At 47.8% G+C, this 10,109-nt stretch overlaps 1 long non-coding RNA gene across 1 annotated transcript in view; it reads right to left on the reverse strand.

Annotated features, from left to right (window-relative positions):
* Nucleotides 1-859: 859 nt before the first annotated feature.
* The window catches only part of LOC135249786 (uncharacterized), a 34,563-nt gene continuing 25,313 nt past the window's right edge, over nt 860-10,109 (reverse strand). Inside the window, exon 5 of the long non-coding RNA XR_010328777.1 lies at nt 860-1,148. This is a non-coding gene — a long non-coding RNA (uncharacterized LOC135249786). The remainder of the gene's footprint in view (nt 1,149-10,109) is intronic.

A 10,109-nucleotide genomic window follows, 5' to 3' on the forward strand; every position in this document is an offset into this window, starting at 1 on the left:
AAAAAACATTAAGTAGAACTTTAAAGGTAAAGGATACAGAAACAAGTATAATCTAAATTAAATTACATTGCTTAATAGCACCTCAGCTAATACCAAGAACAACCGCAAACACAGAGTGCAGCTGACACATACCTATACTTATAATTTTGCGATGCTAATGAAATATCAGGCTTGTAAACAAAATGTTTCAACTTTCTGTTCTTAGGTCCATGCTGATGGCCTGTCTCCAGTGCAGCACACATTTATGGAGTTAGCTAGCCGTACAAAACTACTCAGGAAACAATAGGAGAGACTGAATTGCATAAAATTAGCCTACCTTTTTAAATTAACATAATAATTTTGAAAAACGCCCTGGTTTATACACATGAGTAATGAGTGGATATTTCAAAGCAAGATAAGCAGATATTCAGACATATGTGAAGAAATCCTTTTTGAAATTCTTTTTTTTCTCATTTGTGGAGAGCTGAGGTGGATTCAGGTCTCCGTGGGGGAGTCACGGGCCCCCCCGTCCCAGGTCTCTATCTGTGTTCTCGTGGATCGCTCCCAGATTGCTCCCCGATTGGTCCCCGGGGGCCCGAGCTGTCAGCTGGGGCCTCCGTACGGAAGCCTCTGATTGGACGAAGCACAGCGATGTCATTACCGCGGCCTCCTGTTCCGCCACCGGTGCGGCGATTAACATACGGCTCGTGGCCGTCCAATCACCATGAGAGCAGGGAAAGGATGGAATAAACCGCAGCTCACTGATTCTGTGTGTGTGTGTGTCTGTGTGTGTGTGTGTGCGTGTGCGTGTGTGCGTGCGTGCGTGCGTGCGTGCATGTGTGTGAGTGTGTGTGTGTGTGTGTGTGCGTGTGTGTTGTGTGTGTGTGCGCGTGTGTGCGTGCGTGCGTGTGTGTGAGTGTGTTTGTACACAAGAGTAACCTACAAAGAACAGCTGGTGGAGATGGGCTCCACTTGGCATTAGCACTGGATGGAACACATCGTACTGGGCATGCTCAGTTCCACCCCCCCAGAGCCCATTGGCTGCACTGTGCAAACCACTTCCTGTGACCTCCCATCACTCAGTGCCCAAGTGGATAGACTGGGGCACACAGGGCAGTAGCTGGGGCAGATGCAGAAGCACTGGGGTACACTGGGGCAGTTGTGGTGTCCTGAGAGAGAGAGAGAGAGAGAGAGAGAGAGAGAGGTGACACGTAAATGTCTGATGGGGGTGCAGACCGACACGCCTCACCATCTGTTCTCTAACGGGACCGGTGAGATTAAAGGGGGGGACGGAGACGGGCTGTCTTCAGCAATGCTGCCGCAATCTCCCAAAATATTCCTACAGCAAGGAAATGAGTTCACCAAAAGGTTTCATTAAGGTAGGGGGCTTTGCGGCTGGATTCAGGCTCTCCGTGTCTGCTGAACGCCTGTAAGGTACTGTAACGTGCTGTAATGTAATATAATTTAATGTAATTTAATGGTCTGACATAGAAACCCTCCCCTCCCACAGGGCTGATCACAGCAAACCTGCCTGTTCAGCCTCCATTTAGCGACTCGCTCACCTCTAACGAATGTGCGTTTAATGAAACGATCACCTCTAACGAATGTGCGTTTAATAAAACGATCACCTCCAATGAGCGCGTATCCATTGTTCCGCTAGAAAATTCACACTTCACTGTCAGAAATTCAGTGGGGAAAAAAAGGCCGGGCAGGGAGTGTGGACAGACTCGATGATACAGAGACATCGTCAGCAGATTACAGATCAATCATCAGTCCGTCCATCAGTCTGCCGCAAGCGCAGACCTCTGGACTCTGAGGTCAACGGCAGTAATGGCTCATCAGGGGGCTGGTGGGAAAAATCAATCGCTTCTGCAAAGCCTGGATCTGTGATCATAACACAGAGCAAACAGGCCTGGATCTGTGATCATAACACAGGGCAAACAGGCCTGGATCTGTGATCATAACACAGGGCAAACAGGCCTGGATCTGTGATCATAACACAGGGCAAACAGGCCTGGATCTGTGATCATAACACAGGGCAAACAGGCCTGGATCTGTGATCTGTAATCATAACACAGAGCAAACAGGTCTGGATCTGTGATCATAACATTTGGCAAACAGGCCTGGATCTGTGATCATAACACACTGCAAACAGGCCTGGATCTGTGATCATAACACAGGGCAAACAGGCCTGGATCTGTGATCATAACACAGGGCAAACAGGCCTGGATCTGTGATCATAACACAGGGCAAACAGGCCTGGATCTGTGATCATAACACAGGGCAAACAGGCCTGGATCTGTGATCATAACACAGGGCAAACAAGAGCGGTCGGTGATTGAACACGGGAAATAGGCGTGGTTGTGGGAGCATCGCTAGCACAGGGGAACGGGCCGGTTAGTCGTGTGTTGAGAGCACCGGGTAACGGCGTGTGTCTGTGAGACATACACAGTGGGCAAGACACGAGCGGGTCGGTGTGTGTGTGGAGGAGCAGTCGCGGGTTTAGCAGACGACAAGGCCATGCTGGTAACTCCATCTTCCCGACCAGGGAAAGCTGAACCCGGAGGAAGCCGCTTGTGAAAAGGCCCTAAATTATTGATGAAGGCACTCTGGGCTGTGCTGGGACAGAAACCGGCTCTGTCAGCCTCTTTCTCTCCACACATCTCTAGCCCTGACCCCCCCCCTCCCCAAAAACCCCCCTCCCCACTTTTGGGCCATGCCAGCTCTGTGAGGGAGGGGGGTCTCGACTGTGACATCACCATCAGGGGATGGGGCTCCAGTTCTGCCTCTACTGCACCATGGGAGCCATTGTGCTAAAGACTGATCTCAGATCTGTTATTACTGCAGTACTGAAGGGTGCCACTTGGCTAAAGACTGATCTCAGATCTGTTATTACTGCAGTACTGAAGGGTGCCACTTGGCTAAAGACTGATCTCAGATCTGTTATTATTGCAGTACTGAAGGGTGCCACTTGGCTAAAGACTGATCTCAGATCTGTTATTATTGCAGTACTGAAGGGTGCCATTTGGCTAAAGACTGATCTCAGATCTGTTATTACTGCAGTACTGAAGGGTGCCATTTGGCTAAAGACTGATCTCAGATCTGTTATTACTGCAGTACTGAAGGGTGCCATTTGGCTAAAGACTGATCTCAGGTCAGTCTGTACTGTACACAGCTCTCTCCCCAGGTGAGGAGGGACGTGGCAGAGATGAGACGAGTCTTCGTTTGGGATCGGCCATTTCAAATGGAGCAGTAAAGAGAAAAGGGGATTTTAAAATCGGGGGGCCCATATGGAGCACAGGCAGGCCCAGCTGCTGCTGGTGCGCTTCCTTCCCCTGCACTCTGAGGAGTAATGAAATCACTAACACCCCGCCCCCCCCCCTTCATACACACACACACACACCACCCCACACACACATACACCCCCCCCCACATCCCCCCACACACCACCCTCTGCACAGACACACACCCCACCACCCCCTTCATACACCCCCCCCCCCCACACACACACACACACACAACCCCCACACCACACACACATCACACACACACACACACACCTACCGCCACACACCCCACACACACGTACCAAACCCCACACACCCCCCCACCCTCAGCACAATGGGACAGGCCTCTGCTAGGCACACACACACATATGCAAATACACGTGTGCAAACACACACGTGCACATACATGCACACACATACATGTACATACATAAAGTACACACACTATATGCACACACATAATGAATACACACAGTGTACAGACGTGCGATACACACACATCCACACACTGTATATACACACTGTATGTACAGACATACTGTAATACTGTACAGACACGCTGTACACACACGGTTTGTAGAAACAGACGTATGCAGAGCAGTGTTTGTGCTGCGGGGGGCAGAGAGCCAGCGCCCCCCGCTGGAGAGGTGCAGATCAGGGGCCATTATGAGCTCGGGCAGGCTCGCCCTAAACCCACGGCTGGCGGTCACACCCAGCGCCCTTTCAGACGTTTTCGGATCGATGTTCGGGTTCGAGCTGCTCGTGCAGGGACAGGCGAGCAGGAGAGGGGCGCTCTGTGAATGAAGGAGGCGTACTGTGTGTGCTAAATAAATATCCTGTACACCGCAGGACAGGAACGTGGCCACTCACACCTGTACTCAGGTAAACACTGCACACCTGTACTCAGGTAAACACTCACACCTGTACTCAGGTAAACACTGGCACTCCCAGCATGAGGACGAACACGGCAGAGTACGCCTTTGCTTGTCTAGTCATACGTACATGTGTGTGTCTTTTCAAGATGCTACTGCACTAAATAATCTCTCCTTTACTGCAGGTACGTCCTCCTCCAGGAGGAACCGCAGTGTACTTACGGCCTGGGAAACAGCACTGATCTCCCCCGAGGTTTCAGTGTGGTATTCATGCGCTTGCCCACACGTTGTTGAGCAGGGGTTGGAGAAAACCGGGCTGCATGTGCAACGCTCTCCACGCTCCTGAGGAGCACCTGTCCTGGCAGGACGCGGCACAGGTAATACGTCCATATTCCTGCCCAACTCTCACAAATACACACACATACCTGCCCAACTCGCACAAATACACACATACACCTGCCCAACTCTCACAAATACACACATACACCTGCCCAACTCTCACAAATACACACATACACCTGCCCAACTCTCACAAATACACACATACACCTGCCCAGCTCTCACAAATACACAATACACTCCCACTCTCACAAATACACACATACACCTGCCCAACTCTCACAAATACACACATATACCTGCCCAGCTCTCACGAATATGAACCCCACGTGCGCTCTCTCTGTGTTTCAGTATTTCAGGCTCGTTTGTCTGCAGATGTAAATGAGGAGGGGGGTTTAAAGGGGGGGGGGGGGGGGGGAGTGTAACCGAAAGCTCGTCACACAAGTTATTCTCCTCCAGTCCGTTTATACACGCTCACGCTCCCCTCCACTCGGCCTGGCAGTGGAAACATGTGGCAGCCCAGTCCCGCCACTGTCAGCGTAAATGATTAAACAGGCCCAGCGTCCCGCAGCCCAACTAGAGACAGAGCCACCAAACCAGGGATCAGAGCAAACCAGGGACCAGAGCACAGGACAGAGCCAGGGATCAGCCAACGAGCGACCAGGAGAGCAAACCAGGGACAGAGCAACAGCAGAGCGACCAGGACAGAGCAACCAGGGACCAGAGCAAACCAGGGATCAGAGCAAACCAGGGACCAGAGCAAACCAGGGACCAGAGCAAACCAGGAATCAGAGCAAACCAGGGACCAGAGCAGACCAGGGATCAGAGCAAACCAGGGACCAGAGCAGACCAGGGATCAGAGCAAGCCAAAATTAAGAAATATGAGCCGGGCCTGATCTTCTCATCAGACCTGTGTGTGAGAAAGAGAGTGTGTGTGTGTGTGTGTGTGTGTGTGTGTGTGTGCGTGACAGAGCGATTTGATATGACAATAGAAATACGACAAATGTGACAAATCGTAGGAAGTTTTAAATATGCCAAGTAATTTTTTCTTAGTTTATGTTACTTTGTGGATTTAAAGAAATGAATGATGTGCTCTGAACTGACATGAATTGAACCGAATCAATGGTTAGGTCCCGGGGTCCGGTATCGAATCCAGACCGTACCAGGGCCGCTCGTGGCTGGCAGCCCCACAGGATGATGGGTAATTGGTGCCAGAGAGGGTTTCTGCCAGCCGAGATGCCAATCAATGTCTCACTGCACACCAGCGATAATTAACGCAGTAACAGAGACGCGGGTGAATTACACAACAGCAGCGGTTTCTGCGAGCGCAGATTTCACGAGCTGAGTGAAACAGGGCTGAAAGCTCCGGGCTTAACTGACAGGCCCAAATCCCAGCCTGGGCTTTTCTTACCTTGTGCAAGAAACATAAGCTGAGTTGCTTCAGCACCCAGCTGACTAACTGAATAATATATATAACAACGTCCAAAACAAACAATGAACACCGCACAGGCAGTTGTGTGTCTGTCTAGCAAACGATGTAAATGTAATAATGCTCACACGATAAAAGAAGCCTCTCATTTTTTACGATAACAAAAAACACACACACACACACACACACACACACACCTCCACCCATCCCCTCCACATGTGCATGTGCATGTCCCTGCATAGCCTGGCTTTAAAAATGAACACTTCCCAGCCTGCTCGAGTTACTAAACTAAGATGCAGGAGAGGCGTTTTCAGACGGCCCCTAACGCAGTCACCTTAGCCACTGCGCCATCATGCCCTGTGGGTATAAATAGCCACACACCGCCTGTCTCTCGCCAGCTGATTCTGGCATCTCCACCTTTATTCCGGCTTTTTATCATTTAAAATCTTCCTCCATCTCATCTTTGATGTATGAAGAGTGGCGGTGGGGTGGGGTGGGGTAAGGGGGGGGTCAACAGCAACCAGGTGTGACCTCATCCCCGAACTCCAAGCTCCCGATATACTTTTTATGAATAAAACCTGTGGCATCTGTCGTATGAAAATGTATTCAACTGAAAAAAAATTTTGTTTTAAAAACAATGGATATTGTACGCAGACGCAGATACGCACAGCCAACCCCTCAGTCTTTAATCTTTTGCCGCCATACAGAGACCGCAGTCCTGGGTCTTACTGTTAGCGTGTCATATTTTATTTAATATCGACGACATGCGGCACGAGGGGAACTGCAGCGCTGGGCATATCGGCAGACTTATAAATGCTAACGACGGCAAAGGGCAAAAAGCTAACAGGGAAATTAATTTAAAATTCTTAATCAGCAACGGAGGAGATCATTAAGCAGTCGGGCTGAAAAGGGAAAGAGGTAGATGACTATCGAAAGAGATCTGAAGCTGCTGAGATACTGTAATTGTATCTGTGCTTGAACGGAGGGCATGGTCGTATAAAAAATTTTAACGGATTAAAAAACTGTATATTAACTTTCTGGACATTAAACGAGGAAGGGTAAAAATGAGAGAAATGCTGCCTCTGACACTCATTATGCAGGTCATATCTGACACGGACAGTGGCTGTACTTTGAAAACGCGCTTTCTGGGAGAGCAATGCCTGCCTGGCGGCTCTTCGTCTGTGCTTTTCAGAAGACCCGTTGCCATAGTAAAAACTGCGATGTTTTCCATAATTTACCCAAGTTCTCTGCTCTGTCATTCAATTCTATTATTTTTCTCATTTGTTTTCAATTCTATAAGGTTTTACAAATGCCAATGTCAGGAAGGAGCAGTACAGAGATCCGAGGCTGAACTACCCCCCCCCCCCTCACCCCCACCCCCTCCCACTAGAGCTGTCCCAGGCCGTTATCCAAAAGCATAGTGCAGTATGAGATAATGTTCTGTCTGCGCACCTTAATGCTATGCTGTCTAGACTCCTGAGTGAGCTCAAAGGTTATTGGTCAGCTGCTGGAGCAGACATTCTAAACAGCCCATATTGACAGCACATTGTGATTGGCTGGCTCTCCTCTGACCCCTCCCACGTGCTGTGTACAGAATACCAGCTTACACCATCAGGGCGACGTTATGGCAACCCCCAGTTTACAGTCAACAGACATTTTTTTTATTCCCGAATAGATCAGGCTGCTCAATGAACAGTCGAGTTCATGTAAAAACACGGGGCAAGTGCAATCATAGGATCTTGAGCAATAAAATGGGTTGGTGCAATATGTTTGTGAATGGGTTTACATGCAGTCATGGGCTTTGGGGGCAATGGAGGATTTGGGTCATGTAGTCCAGTTAAGTTTGTGTGTAATGGAATGTCTCTGTCTATAAATTAATGTCATGGAATTGTGTGGAACAGAGCTGCTTATGACAAAGAAGAATAATAATGTCTGATAAATCAGATCATGAAGCATTGGAGCATTGTATTGCAAGTCTGTAATGCAATCTCACCTACTCAGTGAAGGGACAATACATTAACCTACTCTCATCCCAGCCAATAAAATAATGAGATTTTGTTTTTGCGACTTGCATAACTGTCACAGCCTCAGAAATGTAAATGATCCCAATCCAGATGTAAATTTAGAGAAAGCCTAAGAACCGGTGATGACGGAGGTACTGCAAATGTAATCACGCCCTCGACAACACAGCTGTGTGTAGTCAAAGGGCCTGGGACCTGAGCTGGGGAAGCAGATGGAATTCAACTCCAGTAAATAAAAAATAAATACATTACAATAATGAGTTGGAGCTGGGGTGTGGCTCCCACACGACCCACAGGAAACAAATCTGCTTTTAAATGATGGACTTTAAAAATAACCCATGAACTCATTAAATTGGCAGACTATAGCTATGGTATATATATATATATATATATATATATATATATACTTCCTCAATGTACACTTTCTCAATGTACTCAGTGGGTGGTGTCATGGGAACAGTGAATTTTGGGATTTAGGTCTCAGAGACGGTAGAGACAGTGTCTTTCTCAACAGCATTTTAACGGCGCTTGCGATCGGTCGGCGAAGGCTTCCTCAGTGTTGTCTACACCGTATCCGCCTGCCCGCAGAGGTACGGCGAACCGAACAGACATTCGAAAACCTGCACAGAGGTTCAGAAGTTGATATGATTTCGAAAGACTTTGAAAAGATCAAAGGTTACTGATTCTGAAAGCGAGACAACCAAAATGCTTCCAATTAGCAGAGCAATGCTGGCCTCAAAGGCAGAGAGGCGAGGTTTTCTCATTAAGGCCCAGAGAGTCACTTGGTGCAGAGACACTTCTACTGAAATATTGATTTTTCGTTAAATTAAATGCACAATTATAGTCTTTTATATTCAAATGTGGCTGGATATAAATTCACAAAAAAAAAAGTGTGCAAATAGTCTAGAAAATAGAGAGAGGGGAAGCAATGTGGTGAAATGGCCAAACAGGCATACTGTAACACTGTCATATGCTTGATTTTTCTGAAGTTAAAAAATGAAAGATCTTCAGAAATGTGTGGCACAAGGTTGTAAAAAACCACATAGAATGTGTGGTAGTTTCAGACTGAATATTCAGAATGTTTAGGAATTTAGTTTTAAACAAACACTGCAGTAAAATGGGACGGGATAATCCAGGCAAACGAATGCCTTGCTGTGCTGCACCCACAGCACAAGCCACATGCCATCTGAAGAGCGAGTCCAGTAAAATGGCTTCCAAGGTTTTTAGCAACTGAACTAGCTGAGTTGCACAGCACCACAAGCTGTGAGCTTCAGTCAAATATTTTTTTAACACTCAAACGTGTTTAAAAAACAGAGCGCAGCCCTAATCCCCATCTACACCTCCATTGAGCACGATGACACGTCCCTTCACAAGAAAGACTATAAAAAACGATTCATTATTTTTCTTAACTCCAATGATGTCTCCTGTTCAGAGCATCTGGGAAGAAGGCCCTTGCAGAGGAATATGCATTTGTAATAACCTGGCCTCGGTGAAAATAATCAAGCAGTGAAGCTCGATTACAGGCTGAAAATAGCAGCAGCTTACTTTAATGAGATTTCTGGCTGTGGCCACAGCTGTTCCGTGTAACACACGCTCCCTGATCTCTGACCCATCAATTTGCGGCCCTCCTGGTAATGAGATTGATCCCTCTTCCCTAAAACGGGAGGTAAAGCAGGTGCAGACATCATTTACGAACCACCGCCCCCTTACCAACCCCCCCCAGCAGCACCCCCCAACCCACCAAAAAAACCCCAGAAGTGCCTTTCCTGCCGACACAGGCAGATACACACACATTTTACCGCCACACACACATTTTATAGCCCCCCCCCAACACACACATACACACACGCACATTATTTTTCAGCCACACACACACACACACACATAATTCTACAGTCACACACACACACACACACACACATAAACATTTTACATCCATAAAGGGACCGGAAGAATTTAAGATAGTTGCTGGGGACATTTGCATCTCAAATTCTTTTACCGTGGTGGCCAGATAGGGCAGTGCCTCTGGCTGCATAGTAATGCGTTAAAGACACAGGCTCTTTTTGTTCCTATCTGCGGATTCATTTCACTCCGCCTTTCCTGCTCTCTGTTCACGATAAAAAGATTAGATCTGTTTCAGATGGCCTTAAATCACGCTCAAGATAATCACGATGTGTTTTGT

Source organism: Anguilla rostrata, chromosome 3, assembly GCF_018555375.3.
Source record: "Anguilla rostrata isolate EN2019 chromosome 3, ASM1855537v3, whole genome shotgun sequence".
Classification (NCBI taxonomy): domain Eukaryota; kingdom Metazoa; phylum Chordata; class Actinopteri; order Anguilliformes; family Anguillidae; genus Anguilla; species Anguilla rostrata.